Source organism: Lolium rigidum, chromosome 3 (genome assembly GCF_022539505.1).
Source record: "Lolium rigidum isolate FL_2022 chromosome 3, APGP_CSIRO_Lrig_0.1, whole genome shotgun sequence".
Taxonomy (NCBI): Eukaryota; Viridiplantae; Streptophyta; class Magnoliopsida; order Poales; family Poaceae; genus Lolium; species Lolium rigidum.
The window spans coordinates 105,692,608-105,703,781 of NC_061510.1; positions in this window are offsets into that span (position 1 = coordinate 105,692,608).

An 11,174-nucleotide genomic window follows, 5' to 3' on the forward strand; every position below is an offset into this window, starting at 1 on the left:
GTTAACACAAAGACACCGACCTTTCTTCAGCACCTATTACGGATAGATGATCTTGATCATGTTAGGCAGCTCACAAGATCCAACAATGAAGCACAATGAGGAGAAGACAACCATCTAGCTACTGCTATGGACCCATAGTCCAGGGGTGAACTACTCACTCATCACTCCGGAGGCGACCATGGCGGTGTAGAGTCCTCCGGGAGATGAATCCCCTCTCCGGCGAGGTGCCGGAGGAGATCTCCGAGAATCCCCCGAGATGGGATCGGCGGCGGCGGCGTCTCAGTAAGGTTTTCCGTATTGTGGTTTTTTCGCATCAGGGGTTTCGCGACGGAGGCTTTAAGTAGGCGGAAGGGCAGAGTCGGGGGCCAGACGAGGGGGCCACACCATAGGCTGGCGCGGCCAGGGCCCAGGCCGCGCCACCCTATCATCTGGGGCCCAGTGCCCCCCCTCTGGTCCTTCCCGGGTGTTCTGGATGCTTCCGGTGAAAATAGGAACCTGGGTCTTGATTTCGTCCGATTCCGAGAATATTTCGTTACTAGGATTTCTGAAACCAAAAACAGCGAGAACAACAATCGGCACTTCGGCATCTTGTTAATAGGTTAGTTCCGGAAAATGCACGAATATGACATAAAGTGTGCATAAAACATGTAGGTATCATCAATAATATGGCATGGAACATAAGAAATTATCGATACGTCGGAGACGTATCGGGCCCCCCGGCCGCGCCGCCATGTGGTTTGGTGGGCCCGTGCCCCCTCCCCGGTGGCTCTCGGGTGTTCCGGATGCTTCCGGGCAAAATAGGAACCCGGGCGTTGATTTCGTCCGATTCCGAGAATATTTCGTTACTAGGATTTCGAAACCAAAAACAGCAGAAAACGAGGACTGGCACTTCGACATCTTGTTAATAGGTTAGTTCCAGAAAATGCACGAATATGACATAAAGTGTGCATAAAACATGTAGATAACATCAATAATGTGGCATGGAACATAAGAAATTATCGATACGTTGGAGACGTATCAGCATCCCCAAGCTTAGGTCCCGAGCAGGTAAAACGATAACAAAGATAATTTCTGGAGTGACATGCCATCATAAACTTGATCATACTATTTGTAAAGCATATGTAGTGAATGCAGCGATCAAAACAATGGTAATGACATGAGTAAGCAACTGAATCATATAGCAAAGACTTTTCATGAATAGCACTTCAAGACAAGCATCAATAAGTCTTGCATAAGAGTTAACTCATAAAGCAATAATTCAAAGTAAAGACATTGAAGCAACACAATGGAAGATGAAGTTTCAGCGGTTGCTTTCAACTTATAACATGTATATCTCATGGATAATTGTCAATGCAAAGTAATATAACAAATGCAATATGCAAGTATGTAAGAATCAATGCACAGTTCACACAAATGTTTGCTTCTTGAGGTAGAGAGATATAGGTGAACTGACTCAACAATAAAAGTAAAAGAATGGTCCTTCAAAGAGGAAAGCATCGATTGCTATATTTGTGCTAGAGCTTTTATTTTGAAAACATAAAGAGAGCATAAAAATAAAGTTTTGAGAGGTGTATGTTGTTGTCAACGAATGGTAGCGGGTACTCTAACCCCTTGCCGGACAAACCTTCAAAGAGCGGCTCCCATTTTATTTTATTTTTGGATGGCACTCCTTCCAACCTTTCTTTCACAAACCACGGCTAACCGAATCCTCGGGTGCTCGCCAACAATCTCATACCATGAAGGAGTGCCTTTTTATTTTAGTTTTATTATGATGACACTCCTCCCAACCTTTGCTTACACAAGCCATGGCTAACCGAATCCTTCGGGTGCCGTCCAACAATCACATACCATGGAGGAGTGTCTATGTTTGTTAATTAATTTGGGACTGGGGAATCCCATTGCCGGCTCTTTTTGCAAAATTATTGGATAAGCGGATGAAGCCACTAGTCCATTGGTGAAAGTTGCCCAACAAGATTGAAAGATAAACACCACATACTTCCTCATGAGCTATAAAACATTGACACAAATCAGAGGTGATAAATTTTGAATTGTTTAAAGGTAGCACTCAAGCAATTTACTTTGGAATGGCGGAGAAATACCATGTAGTAGGTAGGTATGGTGGACACAAATGGCATAGTGGTTGGCTCAAGTATTTTGGATGCATGAGAAGTATTCCCTCTCGATACAAGGTTTAGGATAGCAAGGTTGTTTGAAGCAAACACAAGTATGAACTAGTACAACAAAACTCACATAAAAGACATATTACAAGCATTATAAGACTATACATCGTCTTCCTTGTTGTTCAAACACCTTACTAGAAATTATCTAGACCTTAGAGAGACCAATTATGCAAACCAAATTTTAGCATGCTCTATGTATTTCTTCACTAATAGGTGCAAAGTATATGATGCAAGAGCTTAAACATGAGCACAACAATTGCCAAGTATCACATTACCCAAGACATTATAGCAATTACTACATGTATCATTTTCCAATTCCAACCATATAACAATTTAACGAAGAGGAAACTTCGCCATGAATATTATGAGCTAAAAACACATGTGTTCATACGAACCAGCGGAGCGTGTCTCTCTCCCACATAAGCATGATGTAATCCAATTTATTCAAACAAAAAAAAAACAAAAGCACACAGACGCTCCAAGTAAAGTACATAAGATGTGACCGAATAAAAATATAGTTTCAAGGGAGGAACCTGATAAATTTGTCGATGAAGAAGGGGATGCCTTGGGCATCCCCAAGCTTAGATGCTTGAGTCTTCTTGAAATATGCAGGGATGAACCACCGGGGCATCCCCAAGCTTAGACTCTTCACTCTTCTTGATCATAGTATATCATCCTCCTCTCTTGACCCTTGAAAACTTCCTTCACACCAAACTCGAAACAAACTCATTAGAGGGTTAGTGCATAATCAAAAACTCACATGTTCAGAGGTGACACAATCATTCTTAACACTTCTGGACATTGCCCAAAGCTACTGGAAGGTAATGGAACAAAGAAATCCACCCAACACAGCGAAAGAAGCAATGCGAAATAAAAGGCAGAATCTGTCAAAACAGAACAGTCCGTAAAGACAAATTTTAAAATGGCACCAGACTTGCTCAGATGAAAATTCCCATATTGAATGAAAGTTGCGTACATATCTGTGGATCACTCACGTAAATTGGCATAATTTTCTGAGTTACCTACAGAGAATTTTGCCCAGATTCGTGACAGCAAAGAAAACAGTTTCTGCGCAGTAATCCAAATCTAGTATTGACTTTACTATCAAAGACTTTACTTGGCACAACAAAACACAAAACTAAGATAAGGAGAGGTTGCTACAGTAGTAAACAACTTCCAAGACACAAATATAAAACAAAGTACTGTAGCAAAATAACACATGGGTTATCTCCCAAGAAGTTCTTTTCTTTATAGCCATTAAGATGGGCTCAGCAGTTTTAATGATGCACTCGCAAGAAATAGTATTTGAAGCAAAAGAGAGCATCAAGAGGCAAATTCAAAACATATTTAAGTCTAACATGCTTCCTATGCATAGGAATCTTGTAAATAAACAAGTTCATTAAGAGCAAACTAACAAGCATAGGAAGATAAAACAAGTGTAGCTTCAAAAATTTCAGCACATAGAGAGGCATTTTAGTAACATGAAAATTTCTACAACCATATTTTCCTCTCTCATAATAACTTTCAGTAGCATCATGAGCAAACTCAACAATATAAGTATCAAATGAAACATTCTTATCATGAGTCTCATGCATAAAATTAGTACTACTCCCAACAAAAGCATAGTTATTCTTATTAATTGTAGTAGGAGCAAATTCAACAAAGTAGCTATCATTATTATTCTCATCAAGTGTAGGAGGCATAGTATAATCACAACAAGATTTACTCTCCATAGTAGGTGGCACCAAAAGACCACTATCATTATAATCATCATAAATAGGAGGCAAAGTATCATCAAAGAAAATTTTCTCCTCAATGCTTGGGGGACTAAAAAGATCATGAAAACCAGCTTCCCCAAGCTTAGAACTTTCTATATTATTATCAACAATGGTGTTCAAAGCGTTCATACTAATATTACTACCGAGCATGCAAATAAGATTCCATAGGTTTTTTAATTTTCGCATCAAACAATCCATGTTTTAAATCAGGAAATAGAAATAGAAGCTCACTCTTGTCCATTATGCCAAACTAGTGTAAACAAGAAACAAAAAGATGCAATTGCAGGATCTAAAGGAAATAGCTTTGAGCACAAACACAATGGCGCCGAGAAAAGTACTTTACACTGGAACCGAAGTATGAGTGCCTTTTACCTTTCCTCCCCGGCAACGGCGCCGGAAAAGTGCTTGATGTCTACTTCCCCCTCCTTTTACTGTAGACAGTGTTGGGCCTCCAAGAGCAGAGGTTTGTAGAACAGCAGCAAGTTTTCCCTTAAGTGGATCACCCAAGGTTTATCGAACTCAGGGAGGAAGAGGTCAAAGATATCCCTCTCATGCAATCCTGCAACCACAAAGCAAGAAGTCTCTTGTGTTCCCAACACACCAAATAGGTGCACTAGTTCGGCGAAGAGATAGTGAAATACAGGTGGTATGAATATATATGAGCAGTAGCAACGGTGCCAGAAAATAGCTTGCTGGCGTGTAGTTGATGGTGGTAGTATTGCAGCGATGAGTAACACGGTAAAACAAGTAAACAAGCAGCGATAGCGATATTTAGGAACAAGGCCTAGGGATTACACTTTCACTAGTGGACACTCTCAATATTGATCACATAAAAGAATAGATAAATGCATACTCTACACTCTTGTTGGATGATGAACACATTGCGTAGGATTACACGAACCCTCAATGCCGGAGTTAACAAGCTCCACAATTAATGTTCATATTTTAGTAAACTTATAGTGTAAGATAGATCAAAAGACTAAACCAAGTACTAACATAGCATGCACACTGTCACCTTCATGCATATGTAGGAGGAATAGATCACATCAATACTATCATAGCAATAGTTAACTTCGCAATCTACAAGAGATCATGATCATAGCATAAACCAAGTACTAACACGGATGCACACACCTGTCACCATTACATCGTGCGGGAGGAATAGAACTACTTTAATAACATTGCTAGAGTAGCACATAGATAAATTGTGATACAAACACATTGCAATCATAAAGAGATATAAATAAGCACCTCACTATGCCATTCATCAGTGAATAAGTATTCTGTGAAATATAGCCTAAGAGACCCACACGGTGCACACACTCGTCACCTTTACACACGTGGGACAAGGAGTCTCCTGGAGATCACATAAGTAAAACTCACTTGACTAGCATAATGACATCTAGATTACAAGCATCATCATATGAATCTCAATCATGTAAGGCAGCTCAGGAGATTATTGTATTGAAGCACATATGAGAGAGATGAACCACATAGCTACCGGTACAGCCCCGAGCCTCGATGGAGAACTACTCCCTCCTCATGGGAGCAGCAGCGGTGATGAAGATGGCGATGGAGATGGCAGCGGTGTCGATGGAGAAGCCTTCCGGGGGCACTTCCCGTTCCGGCGGCGTGCCGGAACGGAGACTCTGTCCCCCGGATCTTGGCTTCGCGATGGCGGCGGCTCGCGGAAGGTTTCTGTGGGTTTCGTCGAACGCATCGGGGTTTTCGATCCGGGGGCTTTATATAGGCGAAGAGGCGGCGCGGGAGGGTCGAAGGGGTGCCCACACCATAGGGTGGCGCGGGCCCCACGGCCGCGCCGCCATGTGGTTTGGTGGGCCTGTGCCCCCTCCCCGGTGGCTCTCGGGTGTTACTGGATGCTTCCGGGAAAAATAGGAACTCGGGCGTTGATTTCGTCCGATTCCGAGAATATTTCGTTACTAGGATTTCGAAACCAAAAACAGCAGAAAACGGAAGCGGCACTTCGGCATCTTGTTAATAGGTTAGTTCCAGAAAATGCACGAATATGACATAAAGTGTGCATAAAACATGTAGATAACATCAATAATGTGGCATGGAACATAAGAAATTATCGATACGTTGGAGACGTATCAGGCCTGAAGGGAAACTACTGGTAATTAAGGTACTCCTTTTAATAGAGCACCGGAGCAAAGCATTAACACTTGGTGAAAACATGTGATCCTCATATCAAAGCCATCCCCTCCGGTTATCCCAATCCGAGATCACTTTGGGGCCTCGAGTTCCGGACAAAGACATGTGCATACAATTTGTAGATACAATCTAAGCAACAATTATAGAGCCTAGATCTAAGATCATGCCACTCGTGCACTAGTGACAAGCATTAAACATAACAATATTGCAGCAACAAATACTTCACAAACTTATAAGATATACTGAACATAATGATCAATCCATCGGATCCCAACAAACACAACACCGATTACATCATATGGATCTCAATCATGTAAGTGTTATCACCAGATTTTGGCTAAATCAGGAGGTGGGCCGCGATCAGGATGGGCTTGGAAGATTACACGTGGAGGATCTCTGAAGCGGCCCTGTTCGGTGAAGTTGGGCCAGATTGCCCATGTATCTTTAGTTATAGTAGATTGTATCTAGATTAAAAGTTAGAGTTTATCTCGTGCACGGTTTAGTGCACGCCCACATTAGAAAGTCCGCTGGACTATAAATATGTACCTAGGGTTTATGGAATAAACAACAACCAACGTTCAACCACAAACAAATCTCGGCGCATCGCCAACTCCTTCGTCTCGAGGGTTTCTACCGGTAAGCATCATGTTGCCTAGATCGCATCTTGCGATCTAGGCAGCACTAAGCCTGCCTACGTTGTTCATGCGTTGCTCGTCATCGAAGCCTTTTTGATGGCGAGCAACGTAGTTATCTTAGACATGTTAGGGTTAGCATTGTTCTTCATATTACATGCTTTCGTAGTGCAACCCTTGCATGTCTAGCCGCCCTTACACCTATCTTAGGTGTAGGGGCGGCACCCGCTTGATCATAGTTTAGTAGATCTGATCCGTTACGATTGCTCCTTGTTCTACAAGGATTAGTTTAATATCCGCAATAGTTAGGCCTTACAAGGGGTCGGAGGATCCGGCGGCGTGTAGGGTGGCGTTTGCTAGTCCTAGAACGGATGTTCCGGGGATCAACCTCGTGTTGGTTTTAGGCCCTGTCTAGGATCGGCTTACGGTCACCGTGCGCGAGCGCAAGGCCCAATCCTGAGTAGGATGATCCGATTATGCGGTGAAAACCCCAGATCGTCGTAGATCTAATCAGCTTTACCTTGATCAAGCAGGACCACCATATATTCGGACACCTCGTCTGAATCATGGGTGGATCGGCTCTTTGAGCCGATTCACGAGGATAACCCGAGAGCCGATCGAGGCTCGTATTTAACGTTTACGTGTGTGCCCTGCAGGAAACTAAGCGAGGCATCATCCACACCTTCCCGACCAGGTATAGGTCAGGTGGCACGCCCTTGTGATAAACATCGGTGCGTGCGACCAGGAGGCTTTGCGGGCCATCGCTCAGAGGGACTGGGGCCAGCCGCAGCCCTAGTTGTTCCCGGCTCTACGGTGTTGCCCGTCTCTGCCCGCCAGTGGGTTTCTGACGTCAACACATTCTGGCACGCCCGGTGGGACAATCGACGACATCCACCACATCGCCATCTACATCCGAGATGGCGGAAAGCACTCCGGTCAAGTACAAGGACCTGCCTGATGACCTCAAGAAGAAGCACGACGAAATCAAGGCAGTCCTCGAAGCCGAACTCATCGGCTCCTTCCACCGAACCCGCTCCCATGGCGTCAGGTGGAAGGGTTTCACACCTGAAGGCGCAATCGATGGAGTGGACCCGTCCGCCCTGTCAGAAGAACGCACCAGGTCGCTGAAGTACGAGGATCTGCCCGAGGAGCTCAAAAGGAAATATGACGAGATCAAGGCAACCCTCAAAGCCGAACTCATCGGCTCCTCTGAGAAGACCCGGCCGCACGATATCAAGCTCGCTAGAGACTCAAGTCCGTCGCCTGGCGTCAACATGGTGGATCTCAGCCACTCCATAGGCCAGCCAAAGTCCTCCTTTGGTATCAACATGGCAGGGCTGGCAAGCCGCCATGGCAAAGCTGAAGCAGAAAGCAGCCACGCTCGTGGCAAGGATGAAGAGGAGGACGATCCACGCGACCGGCCCCAAGATGATGACATGCGGTACCTGACAGAGGAGGGAATAAGACGCGTGCGGTATCAGCGTCCACTCTCCGAGCACCTCCTCGACAAATATGAGCAGCAGCACGACCGACGTCGACGCTACGACGTAGATGATAAGAGGAATTGTCGGTCTGATGCAGGGGTCGGGAGGTACCGTCAACGTGATAGAAGCGACGACGGGTACAATCGTCGCACTGAAGGAAGGTCAAGGGGGCAGGATAACATGGATAGGCACTGGAGCTGTCCGTTCTTCAAACATTGCTTGGGACTCGGGAATGAGCCGATTGCCAACAATCGAGAACTGCCCAGAATGCAAACAGAGGAAGAAGGACGCCCCTAACGTGTCCGTGTTCGAGCGTCTAGGGCCTCTCCCACCTTGGAGCAAGTATGCTGAGCCCGCTCGGGTAGAAGATCTCGAGGAACTAGAGGACGATGATGAAGAAGATAAGTATCATCGGCCTAGGTGGTGCCCTGATGGGCTCAGCCGTTCCCAAAAGCGAAGGGTTCGGCGTCTGCGTGGGTTGGAAGAAGCTGAAAGATTGTACCTGCACACGCTAAGGAAGGCACGGCCTGATCTGGCTGCCAAAATCCGGCGAACCCTGGACGAAGAAGGTCGGCCACAAAGAAAAGAGTGGCGCCCCAAGCAGAGGAAAGCCGATGATGATACATCGGCTGGCACAAACATGGTCTTCATTCTTCCATCGGAGTTTAGCGCTCCAAGGTTATATGAAGCACCTGTGGCGCAATTAGACTGTGGCCCACGGCCGGTCATCTTTGAGAAGCCAAAGGAAAGGAGTTACAGGCATCTGAAGGCCCTGTACGTGCGAGGTTACATCAATGGGCAGCCTGTCAACAAGATGTTGGTAGACACCGGAGCGGTAGTCAACATTATGCCATACTCCATGCTACGTCGGTTGGGACGCTCCAGCTCGGACCTGATCAAGACCAACGTAACACTGAGCGATTTCAACGGCCAAGCATCTGACGCACAAGGTGTTCTGAATGTGGATCTGACCGTAGGAAGGAAAACTGTCCCTACGACATTCTTTATCGTCGATAGCAAGAGTACCTACGCTGTCCTACTAGGGAGAGATTGGATCCACGCCAAGTCGTTGCATCCCATCCACGATGCACCAATGCCCGATACGATGGGATGGAGATGAAGTAGAAGTCGTCCGTGCAGATGATTCAGTCGAGGTTTCAACAGCCGGCATGGACATTTGGGAGACATCAGGCCAAGAGCCGCTCTCAGGTATCAATTTGGACGACTGTGAGCGCATCGACGTGACAAAGAACGGGGTCAGACTGGTTTTGTCCACAGGCCTGACTGTGTAACATGACAAACGTCGATAAACAAACATGGCGAGACCGATCCTTATAATCGGCTCCAAAAAGTTATGAAGGGACATCACAAAGCCTTCACCAAGCAAGCAAACGTGGAGGCCGATTCCAGCAATCGGCCAAAATTATCCTCACCATCCATCCTGCCTGGGTTCAACACATGATCCAACAGAGCCGATACCATCAGTTCTCTTGACAGAATCGGCTCGGGGGGCACTTAGAAGGATAAAACACGAGGAAAAGCAGTCTCATCCTTTGATGATGGATATTGGAGTATGGGGGCCGATACACAAATCGGCCGAAAATTCAAAAATTTTCAATAGCCGATGTGCAGACATCGACTTAAGGATCAATGGAGCAGGGTGTGGGCCTTCCCTTTAAGGACCCCTAAGACTCTTCTAAGACTGGGAGAACCGCCGATGACGAAGCCATCGGCTGCCACGTTTTGACTCAGCAACTGTCACTTCCAGGGGAGAGTCTGGAGGGCATCAGAAATGCGAGGACGTTCTCACCGGAAGTTGCTGCAGCCTGCCAAAGATGATGAGCCAATCTAATCAACAAGGCGCAAGGGTCGAACTGAAGAAGCTCGGGGGAGGGCGATTCGCCCTGAAACTGCGTTACGAGCTGGAAAATGAGGATGATCGACGTGATCAGCTCACTGCTATTCTCGCCCGACTGAGGCTCGGGGGGCAGCTCACCTCGAAGGTTCTCTGCTCTGGGGAGCCGATTTCGTTGGAATCGGCTAAACTCTGCATCACAACTCACCTGAAGAATGGTGCTAATGTTGCAAAATTATCATAGCCTGCTGGGTCGGCTGTATAGACTCTCAACGGAAGAAAGGTGATCGGCTGGTGGCCCTGCAGGATAGCTCTCTTGGACGTGGTTGAGCCCGCCCCGAAATATCAATGATCTGGGGGACCGATTTGTTGGAATCGGTAGATGCGGCACCACAGTTGGAAGCTGGTGATGGTCCATTCTTTATCCTCGTCTTGGCTGAGGCTCGGGGGGCAGCTCGCCCTCGAGGTTTAGCCGATTTTGTCGAAATCGGCTCACTCTTCGTAACAGCTCGTTCGAAAGACGGTGGATTATCGCGGAAGGAAGCTGCCGGAGCTGAGCGAGCGGAATTCGGAGAGGATAATGCGGCAGAAAAATGTCTGAAATTTAAAGTTAATAAGGAGACCGGACATTATTTCAGGAGTTTTGCCGCTAAGTTTAACATGCCATCTTGAGAGATCTGCATTTACAACTCCTAGGATTTGCGCGATTATGGCTTGGCCCTGTTTGACAAGGAGTTTGGGTCCGGGTGGATCTATCTCGGAATTTTTCGTGAGAAACCGATGCGGTGCCATCGGCTTGTTGGGCATTGACCAGATTGGTAATTGGCAGAATCAGAACAAAGGACAATCGGCTAAATTATCATAAAAGGAATCGGCAAAATCAATTTAGGGAATTTCTTCATTGATAAGCCAGATTTCTTACATAGAAAAGCTGATTGCTCTCAAAAGGAAGTGCTAGGGGGATACATTGCCCCGATCGCTACTACTCGGGCCTATGCTAAGATCCTATCTAGGGGCCGCTGCTGCCCTCGTCGTCGTCGTCGCCGTCATCGCCACTGTCGGCGCTACTCCCT